The sequence below is a fragment of the Mobula birostris genome, chromosome 11 (genome assembly GCF_030028105.1).
Source record: "Mobula birostris isolate sMobBir1 chromosome 11, sMobBir1.hap1, whole genome shotgun sequence".
Taxonomy (NCBI): domain Eukaryota; kingdom Metazoa; phylum Chordata; class Chondrichthyes; order Myliobatiformes; family Myliobatidae; genus Mobula; species Mobula birostris.
The window spans coordinates 25,133,361-25,151,191 of NC_092380.1; the positions used below are offsets into that span (position 1 = coordinate 25,133,361).

Consider the following 17,831-nt stretch of genomic DNA (forward strand, 5'->3'; position numbering starts at 1 on the left):
TGGCCAGAGGTAGATTTTCACTCACAGAGTGGTGGGTGCATGGGTGTCAGGGCTGGTAGTAGAGATTTAAGAGATTTAAGAAACTCTTAGATGGGCTCATGGATGATAGAAAAATGGAGGTCTGCGTGGGATGGAAGAGTTAGGTTGATCTTAGAGTGGGTTAAAGGGTTGGTACAACATTGTGGGCTGAAGGGCCTGTGCTGTGCTGTAATGTTCTATAAATCTATGCACCTATGAACAAATTACATTGGTTACTTTAATTATTGGTAATTGGACATTTCAAATAAACACCCCAACTGCAATAAATCCAGAGCTTCCACAAACAATATTCCAGAAGCACAAGCGATTCTGCAGATGCTGGAAGTTCAGACCAACACACACAAGATGCTGGAGGTACTCAGCAGGTCAGGCAGCGTCTATGGAAAGGAATAAGGAGTCGACATTTTGGGCTGAGACCCTTCGAAGAATGGTAATTTTTTTTAAAAGCAGCAAAAAGCTGGGTCAAAAGCAGCACACTTGCAAAGTTCTCACCCTCACAGTTCCTGCACCTGGGTTCAGTCCTAATCTCAGGTGCTCACAGTGTGGAATTCACATGTTCTATCCATGACTGTGTGGGTTTGGTCCCACATCCCAAAGATGGTGGGTTAATTGGCCAGAGTTATTTGTTCCCTCTCACGCTGAGATGTAGAATTCATTGAGAGTTCATGAGAATGTGGGGAGAGTAAAAAAAATCACAATCGGTGTCGGATTAGTGTTAATAGGTGTTGATTGTGTTTATGGACTCAATAGGCCCAGTGGCCTGCTTCTGGTCTATATGACTCCATGGGTTTGAGAGGTAGGTTTCCTGAGGAGGAGGAGAGAGTCAAGGTGTGGCATATCTGCCCGGGGCTAGGTAACAACAATCTAGATTCACAAGAGGCCAGAATGACAGAGCAGAGGTTCCAGGGCTGGCAAGTTCACCAAAAACGATTCTATTTATTTCAATACAGATCCTCTCTCTTGGAGCTGCTAAAATGGAGTCTTGTTAACCGAAACCTGCAAAAGGCACCACGGTGAGGAAAAGTAGGCTTCCCTTCATACCTAGGCCAGTGCCTGCTTCTCTGTCAGTACCAGAAGGGAAATGATCCATTCACCTGAACATCCTCTTTGACAATAAGGATGACACTTGACCCCACATTCTGCCTCGTTACGATCTTGCAGCTTCTTGTCTATCTGCCCTGCAACTTCTCCGCAGCTGGTACACTTTATTCTGCGTTCTGTTGTTGTCTCACCTTGTTCTACCTCAGTGCACTGTGCAGTGATGTGAATTGTAAGAACAGTCTGCAAGACAAGCTTTTCGCTGTATCTCAGTGCACGTGACAATAAGAAGTAAATTCTGATCACTTGACTTGCGGAGATATCAAAGACTGCAAAATCTGGAACCTGGAGCAACCTGCAAGTTGGTGGAGGAATTTGGTGGGTTGAGTAGCATCCATGTGTGGAAATTATTTATTTTTTCATTTAGAGATAGAGCACAGAACAAGACCAATGAGTGCTCTGCCCAACAACCCACCTATTTAACAATAGCCTAATCACAGAACAATTTACAATGACCAGATAACCTACTATCTACAACACTGGACTTTGGGAGGAAACCAGGGCACCTGGAGGAAACCCACATGCTCACAGGAAGGATGTATAAACTACAGACAGTGCCGGAACTGAACTTAGAACTCCGACGCTCCGAGCTGTAATAGCGTCATGCTAACGCTATGCTACAATGGGCAAATCCCGCCCTGATGAAGGGTCTCAGCCCAAAACATCGATTATCCATTTCTCTCATAGATGAGTTCTCCACCATTTTCTGTGTGTTTCTTACTTTACTCTTACATCAAACTTGCTGAGCGCTAGTTGGTTGATGGGTTACCGTAGTTACTATAATTTATAAGGATTTCATTGGCTACAGAGCCTTTAGTTATGAAGGGTGCTACAAAAAGCAGTCTCACTATTTGTGATTTGCTTGTGCTTAGCAGTTGTCATGCTTCAGCCAATCAGGAGCAAATACTTTGCCTGGTGGGCAGGAGCTTCCATACTCCATACTCAGTGCAGGTGGTCCCACCCACTGTGTCTGCCAGAGTGGGACAGGAATGGACTCCCTTCCCTTCCTGCCATGTTCATGATGCTATGGCAACGGGGAGACCTGTCTTTTAAATTGTCTGAGATCAATCACTGACAAAAAAATAATCACAGGCAATGGTGTCATCTGCTCCCGCAATCACATTCAGAAGCACAGTCCTAAACACAAGAGATTCCTCAGAGTAAAAAATAGTAAAAGGGTTCAGCATAGTGTTGAGTGAAAGAATATTACAGCGCCAGTAACCTGGGTTCAATTCCCACCACTCTCTAAAAGGAGTTTGTATGTTCTCCCCGTGACCACGTAGGTTTCCTCAGGGTGCTCCGGTTTCCTCCCACGTTCCAAGGACGTATTGGCCTGAAGTTAGTGTGGTTTTCTGAAGGGAAGCTCTTGCCTGACAAATCTATTGGAATTCTTTGAGGAAATAAATGGCAGAATAGACAAAGGATAGCCAGTAGACATTGCTTACTTGGATATTCAGAAGGTCTTTGACAAAGTGCTGCACATGAGGTTGCTAAACAAGATAAGAGTCCCTGATATTACAGGAAAGATACCAGAATGGATAGAAGATTGGCTGACAGGCAGGAGGCAAAAAGTGCGAGTAAAGGGGATCTCTTCTTGTTGGCTGCCTGTGACTAGTGGGGTTCTGCAGGGGTTGATGCTGGCTCTGCTTATTCTGTGTCAATGATTTAGGTAGTGGAATTGATGGCTTTGTGGCCAAGCTTGCAGATATTACGAAGAGGGGCAGATAATGTTGAGGAGGCAGCGAGGCTGCAGAAAGATTAGGAGAATGGACAAATAAGTTGCAGATGGAATACAGTGTAGAGAAGACTATGGTCATGCACTTTGGTAGAAAGAATAAATGCATAGAGTATATTCTAAATGGAGAAAAAATTCAGAGATCAGATGTGCAAAGGGACTTGAGAGTCTTTGTGCAGGATTCTCTAAATGTTAACCTGCAGGCTGAATCAGTGATGAGAAAGAGAAATGCAATGTTAGCATTCATTTCAAGAGGACTAGAATATAAAAAACAAGGATGTAATGCTAAGGCTTTACAAGACAATAGTCAGACAACATGTGCAGTATTGTGAGCAGTTTTGGGTCCCTTATCTGAGAAAGAATGGCTTTGGAGAATGTCCAGAGGAGGTTCACAGGAGGATCCCAGGAATGAAAGGGTTAACGTACGAGGCGTGTTTGATGACCCTGGGCCTGTACTCGCTGGAGTTTACAAGAATGGAGGGGGGGACTCTCATTGAAAACTACTGAATATTGAAAGGGCTAGATAGAGTGGACGTGGAGAGGATGTTTGCATTAGTAGAGGTATCTAGGACCAGAGGCCTTAGAATACAAGAATGTTCCTTTAGAACAGAGATGAGCAGGAATTCTTTTAGCCAGAGGGCGGTGAATCTGTGGAACTCATCGCCACAGATGGCTGTGGGGTTGAGCAGAGTCGATGGGCCGAACTGTCCAATTCTGCTCCTATGTCTTATGGTCTTAAGGGTTAGGATAATTGGTCAGATGGGTGTACGTGCACGGCGCGGGCTTATTAGGCTGAGAGGGCCTGTTACCGGGTTGTATCTCTAAACAACTAAAATATACAAAGTAAAGTCCCTCTGCATGAAAATAAAAGATGCTACATTTAGCTTACAGGACTATTGGACTGATCTACAAGCAGGGAGATGTCCTTTGCATAGCTGTGGCGCCAGGAATTACGAATGGTCTATTCAGACTCTGAACAGGATTAGTAACACACGCATAAGAGCGAGGGCAACATCTGGGTCCTGTACCAACAGATCTGATCCTTATTAAGAATGCTTTTTTTAACCCTCTTAACATTAATTCTAATGAATTTGAGAACTAATCCTGGTAAAGGCCAGTCAGAGAGAACCCAGATATAGGGGCTGACTTGGGGCTGGTTGTGTATATACCTGGGTGGGGGGATGGGTAGGCACTGGGCTTGTTTTGTTGGTTCCTGCGCTCTGTGTTGTTCTGCCGGGCATTATGGGTAAACTCTGCTGGTGCTGGAGCGTGTGTGGTGACACTCGTGGGCTGCTCCCAGCACACCCTTGTGTGTGTTGGCTGTTAGTGATGGGCAATAAATCGACAATAGACAATAGGTGCAGGATCAGGCCATTCAGCCCACAGAACTACAACCCTCTGTGTGAAAAGGTTTTTCCTCAACTCCGTTCTAAATTGTCTACCCCTTATTCTTAAACTGTGGCCTCTGGTTCTGGACTCCCCCAACATTGGGAACATGTTTCCTGCCTCTAGCGTGTCCAATCCCTTAATAATCTTATATGTTTCAATCAGATCCCCTCTCATCCTTCTAAATTCCAGTGTATACAAGCCCAGTTGCTCCAATCTTTCAACATATGACAGTCCCACCATCCTGGGAATTAACCTCATGAACCTATGCTGCACTCCCTTAATAGCTAGAATGTCCTTCCTCAAATTTGGAGACCAAAACTGTACACAATATTCCAGATGTGGTCTCACCAGGGCCCTGTACAACTGCAGAAGGAACTCCTTGCTCCTATACTCAACTCCCCTTGTTATGAAGGCCAACATGCCATTAGCTTTCTTCACTGCCTGCTGTACCTACATGCTTACTTTCAGTGACTGATGAACAAGGACACCTAGATCTCGTTGTACTTCCCCTTTTCCTAACTTGACACCATTCAGATAATAATCTGCCTTCCAGTCCATAAGTATCGCTGTGCTTCTGGCGCCAACATAGCATGCCCACGGCTCACTGTCCCTAACCCGAACAGCTTTGGACTGTGGGAGGAAACCAGAGCACCTGGAGGAAGCCCACGCGGCCATGGGGAGAACATATAAGCCCCTCACAGACAGTGGCAGGAATCGAACGCTGATCGGTGATCGCTGTTGCTAACTGCAAACTACCATGCTGCCCTGAAGGGGACTCGTGTGGATGGGGATATTGGTTTGCATGGACAAGATGGGCCGAAGGGGCTGTTTCTGTGCTGTCTGACTCTATGACTCTCGATCAGGGGTCCACGACTGCTTTGATTAATGGTAATGGATAATGGCATCAACACCTTGGGAACCCCTGCTCCAGATTCAAGATTCAAGACTCAGATTTATCGTACATGGAATCAGAGCCGGCCAGTAATGTAGCGACTTCGGGGCGAGTGATCCCGGGTTCAAGTCCAGCTGGCCTCTTGCATGCTGTGTTGAGCGTTGAGCTAGCAACCCAGCCTTATAAAACAAAACAAGACAAATACTAAGAAATGGTGAAAAAAATGCCGCCCAATGCACCACAACGATGCGAAAGGGAGCCACGACCGTCAAGTGGGTTGCAATTAATTTACGCAATGTGGGTGTCACCACCCAAGCCAGCATTTGGGTTGTATACACTGGAATTTAGAAGGATGAGAGGTTGAAACATGTAAGATTATTAGGGGATTGGACAAGCTAGAGGCAGGAAACATGTTCCTGATGTCCAGAACCAGAGGCCACAGTTTAAGAATAAGGGGTAGATAATTTAGAACAGAGTTGAGGAAAAACTCTTTCACACAGAGGGTTGTGGTTCTGTGGAATGCTCTGCCTCAGAAGGCAGTGGAGGCCAATTCTCTGGATTCTTTCAAAAAAGAGTTAGATAGAGCTCTTAAAGATAGTGGAGTGAAGGGATATGGGGAGAAGGCAGGAAAAGGTACTGATTGTGGATGATCAGCCATGATCACAGTGAATGGTGCTGCTGGCTCAGAGGTGAATGGTGGTGAATGGCCTACTCCTGCACCTATTGTCTATTGTCTATTGACTGCGCTGTCACACTCGTGGACTGTGTAAGTTGCTGACACAAAATGACACACTTCTCTGCACGTTTTGATGTACATGTGGCAAATAAAGCTAACTTTAAAGTCTTTCCTTTTGCCTACGTTTGACTCATAAGGAAAATTCTGCCAGCTAAGCTCAGGGTGTGTTTCTCCTGGAGCGGCTCGTGCCACAGCTGGTAGAGCTACTGCCTATTGTGGATTCAATCCTGGCCTCGCGCACCGTCTGCGTGGAGTTTGGACATCCTCCCTGTGACTGCATGGGTTTCCCCCGCGTGCTCCAGTTCTCTCCCATATCCCCAAGACATCCTGGAAGGGATGTGAACAAAGAGGCACAGAATGAGGGAGACAGGTAAAGTGACATGAAGAGAAATATTTGTATGATGACAACCCTGCCACATCTGGAGTATTGCATTCAGCTGTGGTCACCCAGCTACAGGAAGGATGTGGAGGCTTTGGAGAGGGTGCAGAAGATGTCCGCCAGGATGCTGCCTGGACTACAGGGCATCATTTTAAGGAGAGGCTGGACGAACTTGGGTTGTTTTCTCCGGGGCAGTGGAAGCTGAGATGAGACCGGTTAGGGGTTTATAAGGTTATGAGAGAACAGAGGAATATGGATCATGTGCAGACTGATGGGATAGGTTAAATATGGCATCATGTTTAATACAGGCATTGTGGGCTGAAGGGCATGTTTCTGTGCTGTTTGGTTCGATGTACAATGACTTAATATTAATTAGAGAGTTTAAAATGTGAGTAAATGTGAACTTGGGAGTTTTCAATACACCACAATTTAATCATCAGAACTACCACATTGGGTGTCCTTAACAGGAAATGGGGAACTACCCCATTGTGGTTCCTTAACAGGGAATAGGAAACTACCCCACTGGGTGTCCTTAACAGGAAATGGGGAAATACCCCATTGAGGTCACTTAACAGGAAATAGGAAACTACCCCACTGGGTGTCCTTAACAGGAAATGGGGAAATACCCCATTGAGGTCACTTAACAGGAAATAGGGAACTACCCCACTGGAGTTCCTTAACAGGAAATAGGAAACTACCCCACTGGAGTTCCTTAACAAGAAATAGGAAACTACCCCACTGGAGTTCCTTAACAGGAAATAGGAAACTACCCCACTGGAGTTCCTTAACAGGAAATAGGGAACTACCCATTGAGTGTCCTTAACAAAAAACAGGAAACTACCCCATTGAGTGTCCTTAATGAGAAATAGGAAACTACCCTATTGGGGTTCTTTAACAGGGAATGGGGAATTACCCCATTGAGTGTCCTTAACAGGGAATGGGGAACTATCCCACTGGGTGTCCTTAACAGGAAATAGAGAACTACCCTATTGAGTGTCCTTAACAGGAAATAGGAAACTACCCCATTGGGGTTCCTTAACAGGAAATGGTAAATTCTGTTCAGAAAATGGATTACAATTTCCAGCTTGAAAATGCATAGGAACAGTGGAATTTTTTAAACACTTTCCCATCCTGTTGTGCCCCCTTCAATGGCCATCGAATGTATACCCTAATACTTACTCTTTAGAACCACGCTCTCCAACTGCTGTCATCTCTCCAATCTCCTGCTACCGAACTATATCACGTGGCCCTTCTCATTGTCAAGTAGCACTGTGTTCACCCTTTCACTACCTCAGGCTTTATTTCCCTGGGCTGATAAGTTTCTGGGATACAAATCTCAATATCCTTGGGAAGCCATCACCAAGCCACAGCGTCTGATTGCATCCAGAATCATTAATATTTTAAACCCTCAGCTGAATCGCATTCCACAGAAGCTGATAACTCTTCGATGGTTTTTCCCCTTTCCCGGATATGACTCTGCACTATTCATTTTTATACAGCATAAGGGGATTTGAAAAAAAACATATTCACCTAGAAGATACCTAAAATCAAAACAAAGATTGTGGTCCTTCATACACAACATAACAGCTCAGCATCTGTTCCTTCCTTATCCAATGTAGCACGACAGCGTGGCGGTTAGCGCGATCACTTTACAGTGCCATGGATCAATTCCCACCGCTGTCCTATGAGGACTCTGTACCTATATTTAACCCACCATGAACCTCAAGCCTTTCCTTATAGAGCCATAGAGTGATAAAGTCACAGATACAGCACAGAAACAGACCCTTCGACCCATCTAGTCCATGCCGAACCATTTAAACTGCCTAGTCCCATTGACTTGCAGCCAGACCATAGCCCTCCATGCCCTTCCTAACTATGTATCTAGCCAAAATGTCCTTAAACGTTGATATTGAGCTCGCATGCACCACTTGTGCTGGCAACTGATTCCATTCTCTCACGACCGCATGAGTGAAGAAGTTTCCTCTCATGTTCCCCTTAAACATTTCACTTTGCACCCTTAATCCATGACCACTGGTAGTGTCACCCAACCTCAAATGAAAAAGCATGCTTGCATTTGCCCTGTCTATATCCCTCATCATTTTATATGCCTCTATCAAATCTCCCCTCAATCTTCTACATTCCAAGGAATAAAGTCCCAACCTATTCAATCTTTCCTTATAACCCAGTCCTGGCAACTTTTCTCTGTACTCTTTCAGCAGCATTTACATCTTTCCTGTCGGAGAATGACCAAAACTGCACACAATACTCCAAATTAGGCCTCACCAATGTCTTATACAACTTCAACACAACATCCCATCCCCTGTACTCAATACTTTGATTTATAAAGGCAAATATCCCGAAAGTTTTCTTTATGACCCTATCTACCTATGCCACCACTTTCAATTAATTGTGAACCTGTATTCCCAGATCCCCTTGTTCTACCACACTCCTCAGAGCCCTACCACACACTCACTGTGTAAGACCTACCCTGGTTGGCCCTGCTGAAGTGTCACACCTCGCACTTGTCTGCATTAAGTTCCATCTGCCATTTTTCAGCCCATTTCCCCAGCTGGTCCAGATCCCACTGCAAGCTATGATAGTCTTCCTCTCTGTCCACTACACCCCCTAATCTTGGTGTCATCTGCAAATTTGCTGATCCAGTTAACCACATTATCATCCAGATCATTGATATAAAGACAAACAACAACAGATCGAGCACCAATCCCTGCAGCACTCCACAGGTCACAGGCCTCCAGTCAGAGAGGCAGCCATTTACCACTGACTGGCTTCTCCCACAAAGCCAATGCCTTATCCAATTTACTACCTCATCTTGAATGGCCAGCCTTCTTGACCAGCCTCCCATGCGGGACCTTGTCAAATGCCTTGCTAAAGTCCATGTAGACAACATCCACTGCCTTCCCTTCATCAACTTTCCTGGTAACTTCCTTGAAAAACTCTATAGGATTGGTTAGACATGACCTAAAAGCACAAAGCCACGTTGACTATCCCCAATCTGTCCCTGTCTATCCAATACTCATAATCCAGTCCCTTAGACTACCTTCCAATAACTTTCACACTACTGATGACAGGCCCACCAGCCTATAATTCCCTGCTCTATTTTTCAAACCTTTCTTAAACAGCAGAACAATATTAGCTATCCTCCAATCCTTTGGTATCTCATGGATGATTTAAATATCTCTACCAGGACCCCGGCAATTCTGCACTTGGCTCCCACAGGGTTTGAGGGAATGCGTTGTCAGGCCCTGGGGATTTATCCACCCTGATTTACCTCAGAACAGCAAACACCTCCTCCTCTATAATCTGCAGAGGATGCATGACCTCAATGTTGCTTTGCCTCACTTCTATAGACCCTGTGGCAATCTCCTGTGTAAATACAGATGCAAAAAGATCCATTTAAGATCTTCTCCATCTCTTTTGGCTCCATACATAGATTCCCACTCTGATCTTCCAGCGGACCAATGTTATGCCTTGCAAAATTTTGCTCTTCGCATATCTGTAGAATCCTTTATCAGAGGTTGCCCTAGCAGACAAGGGCAACCTCATGCTATTTTTTAGCCGTCCTGATTTCTTTCTTAAGTGTTCTCTCCCATTTCTTATACTCCATAAGTACCTCATTTGGTCCTACCTCCCCATACCTGCTATGCTGGAAATCCAAGCATTTTGACTTTAAAACTAGTGACATTATGATCAGAGGATACAAAGTGTTCCCCTACACAAACTTCTGTCACATGCCCTGTTTCATTCCCTAATTGGAGACCTAGTATCACACACGCTTACATTGGGACTTCTAAGTACTGATTAAGGAAACTTTCCTGAACACATTTGGCAAACTCTATCCCATCTAATCCTTTTATATTACGGGAGTCCCAGACAATATGTGGAAAGTTAAAATCACGGCTATGTTTCTTGCAACAGTCTGCGATCTCTCGACAAATTTGTTCCTCTAAACCCGCGGACTGTTGGGTGGTCTATAATAGATAGACTCACTAACATCTTTCTGATTTCTCAGTTCCACCCGTAAAGCCTCATCAGGTGAGTCTTGACTGAGAACTGCCAAGACATGTTCCCTGACTAGTAATGCCACCCCTCCCCCTTTAATCCCTCCTGCTCTGTCACGTCTAAAACAACAGAACTCCGGAATATTGAGCTGCCAGTCCTGCCCCTCCTGCAATCAAGTCTCTCTAGTGGCTACAATCATAATTTCACGTGATGATCCATGCCCTCAGCTCATCTGCCTTTCCTACAATACTTCTTGCGTTGAACTATACGCAGCTCAGATCATTGGTCGCACCATGCTCAACCTTTTGATTCCTGACTTTTTTCTGAGGTATCTGTCTCCAAAACCTCTCCACTATCTGTTCTGGCACTCTGGTTCCCATCCCCCCGCAACTCCAGTTTAAACACCCCTCCTCGTGCACACCAGCAAACCTTATCACAAGGATGTTAGTCCCCCTCCAGTTCAGGTGCAAACCACCTCTTCTGTACAGGTCCCAGCTTCCCTGAAAGAGCACCAGAGAAGCTGACGCCCTCTCCTACACCATCTCCTGTAATATACGTTTTCAGACCTGATTTAAATCCGCAGCACTCTCACCCTGATGTGAACTTTGTGCTCGGGTAGGAAAGCCTTCTCTTTTGCATCACTCTCAATCATTAGACATAAGACAAAAGAGCAGAATTAGGCCATTCAGCCCATCCAGTCTGCCACAGTATTCCTTCACGGCCAACTTATTGTCCTTCTCAACACTATTTTCCCCCCTTTTCTACGTGACCTTTGGCACCCTTACTAATCAAGAACCTATAGTTCAAGTGGAAGTTTAATTGTCACTCAACCATACAGCTAAATGGAACATCGTTCCTCAGGGAAAAAGGAAGCACAACAAGATAGATGTCGAGATGTTTCCACAAGTGATGAACAAAGAGACACGGTTACAAGATAAAGGGACAATCACTTAACATAGGAACAGGATTAGGCCATGGGTGATTTACTTTCCCTCTCATCCCCACTCTCCTGCCTTCTCCCTGTAACCTTTGATGCCCTGACAAATCAAGAGCCTATCAGCCCCCACCTCCACTTTATACCCAGTGACTGCCTTCACGGCCGTTGGTGGCAATCAGTTCAAGATTCGCTACCCTCTGGATAAAGAAATTCCTCCTCATCTCCATTTTAAAGGGACATCCATCTATTCCAAGGCTGTGCTCTCTGGTCCTGGACTCCCCCACTTCAGAGCAGAGATAATCCTCCTGTGCTCGAAGGGTTAAAGTACCTTCCACTCAGTCCAAACCACCCCGCTGGAGAAAAGTGTGTATATAAACTCACCCCTTGTGATGCTGCGGTCTGGCTGCAGAGACCGTATATCCCAAATGGGTCAAGAAGAGACTCACTCAGTGTCAAAAAGCAGTTGGCTGTTGCGTCAGTAAACACACATGTCCAACTAAATTAATCCAAACCAACTTGGAAAGGCGCCGAGTTGCTTTTTTTTAATATAAAGTCGGACTCGGTCGATTCAGCGAATAGATTTGGGGAGAATGCTTGGATCTCATTGGTCCAAGGGCAGTTCCATTTAATCGCCAATTGCCCACAGACAGACACGGGAGCAAAGGGGGATTTAATCAGGAGCTGCCTGTCCCGGGATGTGCTGTGTGTTTACAGGGGTGGGGTAGAATGTGGAAGGACTGGCGGTGGGGCGGAGGGGGGGGGTGGGAGAGAGAGAGAGAGAGAGAGAAGAAGGGAGAGTGTGAAAGAGAGAGAGAGGAAGGGAGGGAGAGTGAGGGGGAGGGAGAGAAAGAGAAGGAGAGAGAGAGCTGGCTGAGACAGGCAGATGGATGGGTTTGATGAACAGGGGATTAGCTTGAAAGATTAAAACCCCAAGAACTGATTAATTACAAAACAATGCAATGCAGCAACAATAGTGTCCTCCATTTATATAGCGACTTTATCACAACAGAATATTCTAACCATTTTTACAGGAGCATTGGTAAAGAAGGTCAAAGTTCAAGGTTCAAAGTAAATTTATTATCGAAGTATGTATAGGTCACAAAAGTTCAAAGTAAATCTATTATCAAAGCACATATATATCACTATTTCCAACTCTGAGAAACATTTCTTGCAGGCATATTCAATAAATCTATAGAATAATAACCTTAACAGAATCAATGAAAGACAGAAAAAGTTCAAAAGACAGCAAACTGTGTAAATGCAAAAAGAAAGAAATAATTATAAAAGATTGGTAAAGACGTCAATGTTTCCAGGGAAAAGGCAGGACAATGGGGTTGTGTATTTAATACTTCTGTAATATTGTAAATATTGTTGGATTAAGCATTCTCTGTTGTTTAAATAACTCACTACACTTATATGTACTAAGTATACTAATAATATACCTCGTTACGCCACCATATCATATGAACACACCTCGTTTAAAGTAAAAACTAAGATAGACTCAAATTTTGGACTCACCGTCATTTTCTTTAAAGTAATTTTTATGTTTTGCAGTTACAAAATGTAACAAGAGGGATAATAAGTCAGCCATGATGGAATGGTGGAGCAGACTCGATGGGCTGAATGGCCTAATTCTGCTCATTTGTCCTGTGGCATCTCCTTAGCCCAGAGTGTGGAATGAGCTGCCAGAAGAAATGGTGTAGGTGGGCACAACAACATTTAAAAGACCTTTTCTCGGGACAGGAAATATTTAGTGCGGATTGGTCAAATGCAGGCAAATGGAAGGGACTATCTTCGATGGGTGTCTTGGTCAGCATGAGTTAGATGGGCTGAAGGGCTTGCTTTATTTATTTACAGACACAGCATGCAACAGGCCCTTCTGGCCCAATCAGCCTCCTCCACTCAGCAACCCACCTATTTAACACTAGCATAATTACAGGATAATGTACAATGGTCAATTAACCGACTAACCTGAACGTCTTTGGAACGTGAGAGGAAATCAGAGCACCCAGAGGAAACCCACATGGTTGGGGGAGAATGTACAAACTCCTTACAGAGGGCACCCGGAATTGAACTCTGAACTCTGACCTGCAATAGCGTCGTGTTAAATGCTATGCTACTGCGGTGCCTATTAGTTGAACCGTATTGCTCAAACTCAGGGAATAGAGAGACATTGTGAGGGGTTAGTAGAGATCAGGATGGATAGGAATTTGAAAACAATGGTGAGGAATTTAAACCACTGCAAGGCACAAGCTGTAAGCAGGGTCATTCAGTGGACAGATGGCATGGGTGAATGTGTCCAGAATGGACCACAGGGTTATAGTTGATCATAGGTTTACAGAGACCATAGAATTATGGGAAATGGTGGCAGGAACAGGCCATTTGGCCCCTCAAGCCTCTTCCAGCCTACAACCCATCATGGCCGCTTCAATACCCTGTTTCTCCCTTGTATCTTATCAATATTACACATATCTACTGTCTTCTTAAATATGTTTAATGACAATAATCATTTTCTATCTGGGGGAAAACCATTTACTAACAGAACTTGGGAGGATAAAGGTATTACTACTCTTCAAGATATTAATGGGGTAAGTACTATCCTTAGCTTTCAAGAACTGATATCTCGACATAATATTGATAATCACTCTCTTTTCTTCTACTTTCGAGTAAGATCAGTTTGTAAAGCCTATGGCGTTCCCTGGGGGTCAGATTTAAATGACCATCCCATTTAAAGTTGGATACAGAGTGCTCCAGGACAGATAGTGTCATATATCTATGATAAATTAAACTTCCAGAATTATATGCCCACATCGGGAATGAAAACCTGGGATAGGGACATATCTGAATTGGGACAAGACTTAGACTGGGATGCAATTTGGGATAATGCTGCCAGTGCTTCAAAAAACCCAAATCATCGGTATATACACTTGAAATTTTGTCATAGAGCATATTTAACACCGAGAATTAGACATCAAATGGGACTGGTTCCTGACCCATATTGCTCATTTTGCCCCCATGGATCCATTGGCTCTTTTATACATGTTGTTTGGGAATGTCCAGGGGTTTTGGTTTGTGGGGGGAGGTTATCAGTACTCTTACAGAACTAACAGGGGTACAATTACCAATGGACCCCGCTGTACATCTTCTAAATGATGACTCCCACCTTTCCCTTACGGAAAAAAACACGCAAAATCTGGCTGGCAGGCCTGACTGCAGCTAAGAAGATTGTAGTCCAGCGTTGGAAACCTCCCCATGATATTTCAAACACTCACTGGCTTTGGAGCTTTTTGGACATTTCTTACCTGGAACTTTCATCAGCAAGAGTAAATGATGCACGACCAAACACAATCATAATGTGGACACATTTGATATCTAACATAAAAGATCTTTTGTTAAAATAGGAATGCTTTGTCTGTGTATGCACTACTATTCAGTTGGTTGGTGGAGGGGAGAGGGATGGGGGGGAGAGAGGGGTGGAGGGGGGATGGTGATGAAGGTTGGGGGGGTGGCTGGGTTAAACAGTCAAAATGTAATTGGCAATTGGTTGTACTGAATGTAATTTGTTGGTGTTGCTATAAAAAATTAATAATAAAAAATATATATGTTTAATGACTTGGCATCCATTGCCGTCTGTGGTAAAGAATTCCACAGGTTTGTCAAGCTTCAGCTAAAATAAAAATCTCCTGATCTTTGTTTCTACACAGCACCCCCTGATTCTACAGGCTGTGATTCTGCCCTCTCCAGTCAGCTGAAGCCTCTTCCCTATATCTCACCTCCTTAGTCCTGTTAGAGGTGAATCAGTTTCTGAGGTCTCCTCTCACTCTCCTAAACTCCAGAGAACACAGTCCTAAAGCAATCCAATCTCTCCTCAGGTGCATCCCCACCTTCCAAGAAATCAGTACTATGAACCATTCATTTCTTCCATCTATGTCAGGGAAATCCATAAACCAAAGCCCTCTATAACTGCAACAAGACACTGTATTCAGCTCTGGTCACTTCATTGTAGGAAAGATGTGGAAGCTTTAGAGAGGGCACAGAGGAGATTTACCAAGATGCCACCTGGATTAGAGAGCATGTCTCATGAGAATAAATTGAGTGAGTTAGGACTTTTCTCTTTGGATGATGCAAAAGAGGATGAGGGGTGACTTGATAGAGGTGTACAAGATGATAAGGGGCATAGGTCAAGTGGATGGCCAGAGACTTTTTTCCCTGGGCAGAAATAGCTAATACAAGGGGACATAGTTTTAAGGGTGTTGTCGCGTGGCCAAGTGGTTAAAGCGCCGGTCTAGTGATCTGAAGGTCGCTAGTTCGAGCTTCAGCTGAGGCAGCATGTTTGTGTCCTTGAGCAAGGCACTTAACCACACGTTGCTCTGCGACGACACCGGTGCCAAGCTGTATCGGCCCTAGTGCCCTTCCCTTGGACAACATCGGTGGCGTGGAGAGGGGAGACTTGCAGCATGGGCAACTACCAGTCTTCCATACAACCTTGTCCAGGCCTGCGCCCTGGAAACCTTCCAAGGTGCAAATCCATGGTCTCACGAGACTAACGGGTGCCTGTAAAGTTTTAAGGAGATTAGAGGAAAGTATAGGGGGGGATGTCAGAGGTAAGTTTTTTCACACAGAGAGTGACATGTGCATGGAAAACCCTGCTGGGTTGGTGGTAGTGGCAGATCAATCAGGAATGTCTAAGAAATTCTTCGATAGGCATATTGATGACAAAAAATGGAGGGTTTCATTAATCTTAGAGTAGGTTACAAGGATGGCACAACATTGAGGGCCGAAAGCCCTGTATTGTGTTGTAGTGTTCTATTGTATGTTCTATGTTCTAACACATGCCTGCTCCCTTTCCAAGGTCCTCTTCCAAAGGATACCAACGCACCATTTTATTTTCAAGTTGCCTGTGGCACCAGAGAGTTTGCTGCCAGTGACTGACAGGCAAGATGATTTTTGGTACATCAATACTAGTGCAGTCTGGGAATACAGGTCCATGATTCTTTGAAAGTGGCCTCACACGTAGATAGAGTTGTAAAGAAAGCTTTTGGTTGGAGGCGATATCAGATGCACGGCAACTCTGGCAGGGTCTGCAAGACATTACTTCCTATAAAGCGAAACCAATTGTATGAATGGCAGCGATGCTTCCCTACCAGATGAACTCAATGCCTTCTATGCACGCTTTGAAATGGAGAACACAACTGCTGTGAAGATTGCTGCTGCACCTGAGGACCCTGTGATCTCCGTCTCAGAGGCCAATGTTAGACTGTCTTTAAAGAGAGTGAACTCTCGCAAGGCAGAAGGTCCCAATGGAGTACCCGGTAAGGCTCTGAAAACCTGTGCTAACCAACTAGCGGGAGTACTCAAGGACATTTTCACCTCTCATTGCTAAGGGCAGAAGTTCCCACTTGCTTCAAAAAGGTAACAATTATACCAGTGCCTAAGAAGAATAATATGGGCTGCCTTAATGACTACCACCCGGTAGCACTCACATCGACAGTGATTAAATGTTTTGAGAGATTGGTTTTAACTAGATTGAACCCCTGCCTCAGCAAGGACCTGGACCCATTGCAATTTGCCTACCGCCACAATAGGTCAATGGCAAACGCAATCTCAATGGCTCTCCACACGGCTTCAAACCACCTGGACAGCACAGACACCTATGTCAGGATGCTGTTCATCGACTATAGCTCAGCATTTAATACCATCATTCCCACAATCCTGATTGAGAAGCTGCAGAGCCTGGGCCTCTGTACCTCCATCTGCAATTGGATCCTCGACTTCCTAACCGGAAGACCACAGTCTGTGCAGATTGGTGATAACATATCCTCCTCGCTGACTATCAACACTGGCGCACCTCAGGGGTGTGTTTAGCCCACTGCTCTACTCTCTGTATACACATACTGTGTGGCTAGGCATAGCTCAAATATCATCTACAAATTTGCTACGATACAACCATTGTTGGTAGAATCTCAGGTGGTGACGAGAGGGCGTACAGGAGTGAGATATGCCAACTAGTGGAATGGTGCCGCAGCAACAAACTGGCACTCAACATCAGTAAGATGAAAGAGCTGATTGTGGACTTCAGGAAGGGTAAGACGAAGGAACACATACCAATCCTCATAAAGGGATCAGAAGTGGAGACAGTGAGCAGCTTCAAGTTCCTGGGTGTCAAGATCTCTGAGGATCTAACCTGGTCCCAACATATCGATGTAGTCCTAAAGAAGGCAAGACAGTGGCTATACTTTATTAGGAGTTTGAAGAGATTTGGCATGTCAACAAATACACTCAAAAACTTCTTTAGTTGTACCATAGAGAGCATTCTGACAGGGTGCATCACTGTCTGGTATGGAGGGGCTACTGCACAGGACCGAAAGAAGCTGCAGAAGGTTGTAAATCTAGTCAGCTCCATCTTGGGCACTAGCCTACAAAGTACTCAGGACATCTTTAGGAAGCGGTGTCTCAGAAAGGCAGCGTCCATTATTAAGGACCTCCAGCACCCAGGCCATGCCTTTTTCTCACTGTTACCATCAGGAAGGAGGTACAGAAGCCTGAAGGCGCACATTCTTGATTCAGGAACAGCTTCTTCCCCTCTGCCATCCAATTCCTAAATGG

General features: G+C 44.8%; 1 protein-coding gene across 1 annotated transcript in view; it reads right to left on the reverse strand.

The window, feature by feature from the left end:
* Positions 1-17,394, reverse strand: part of LOC140204643 (excitatory amino acid transporter 2-like) — a 71,396-nt gene extending 54,002 nt beyond the window's left edge. Inside the window, exon 1 of the mRNA XM_072271340.1 lies at positions 17,331-17,394. The gene's annotated coding sequence lies outside the window, so the exon portion shown is untranslated. The remainder of the gene's footprint in view (positions 1-17,330) is intronic.
* Positions 17,395-17,831: the final 437 nt, after the last annotated feature.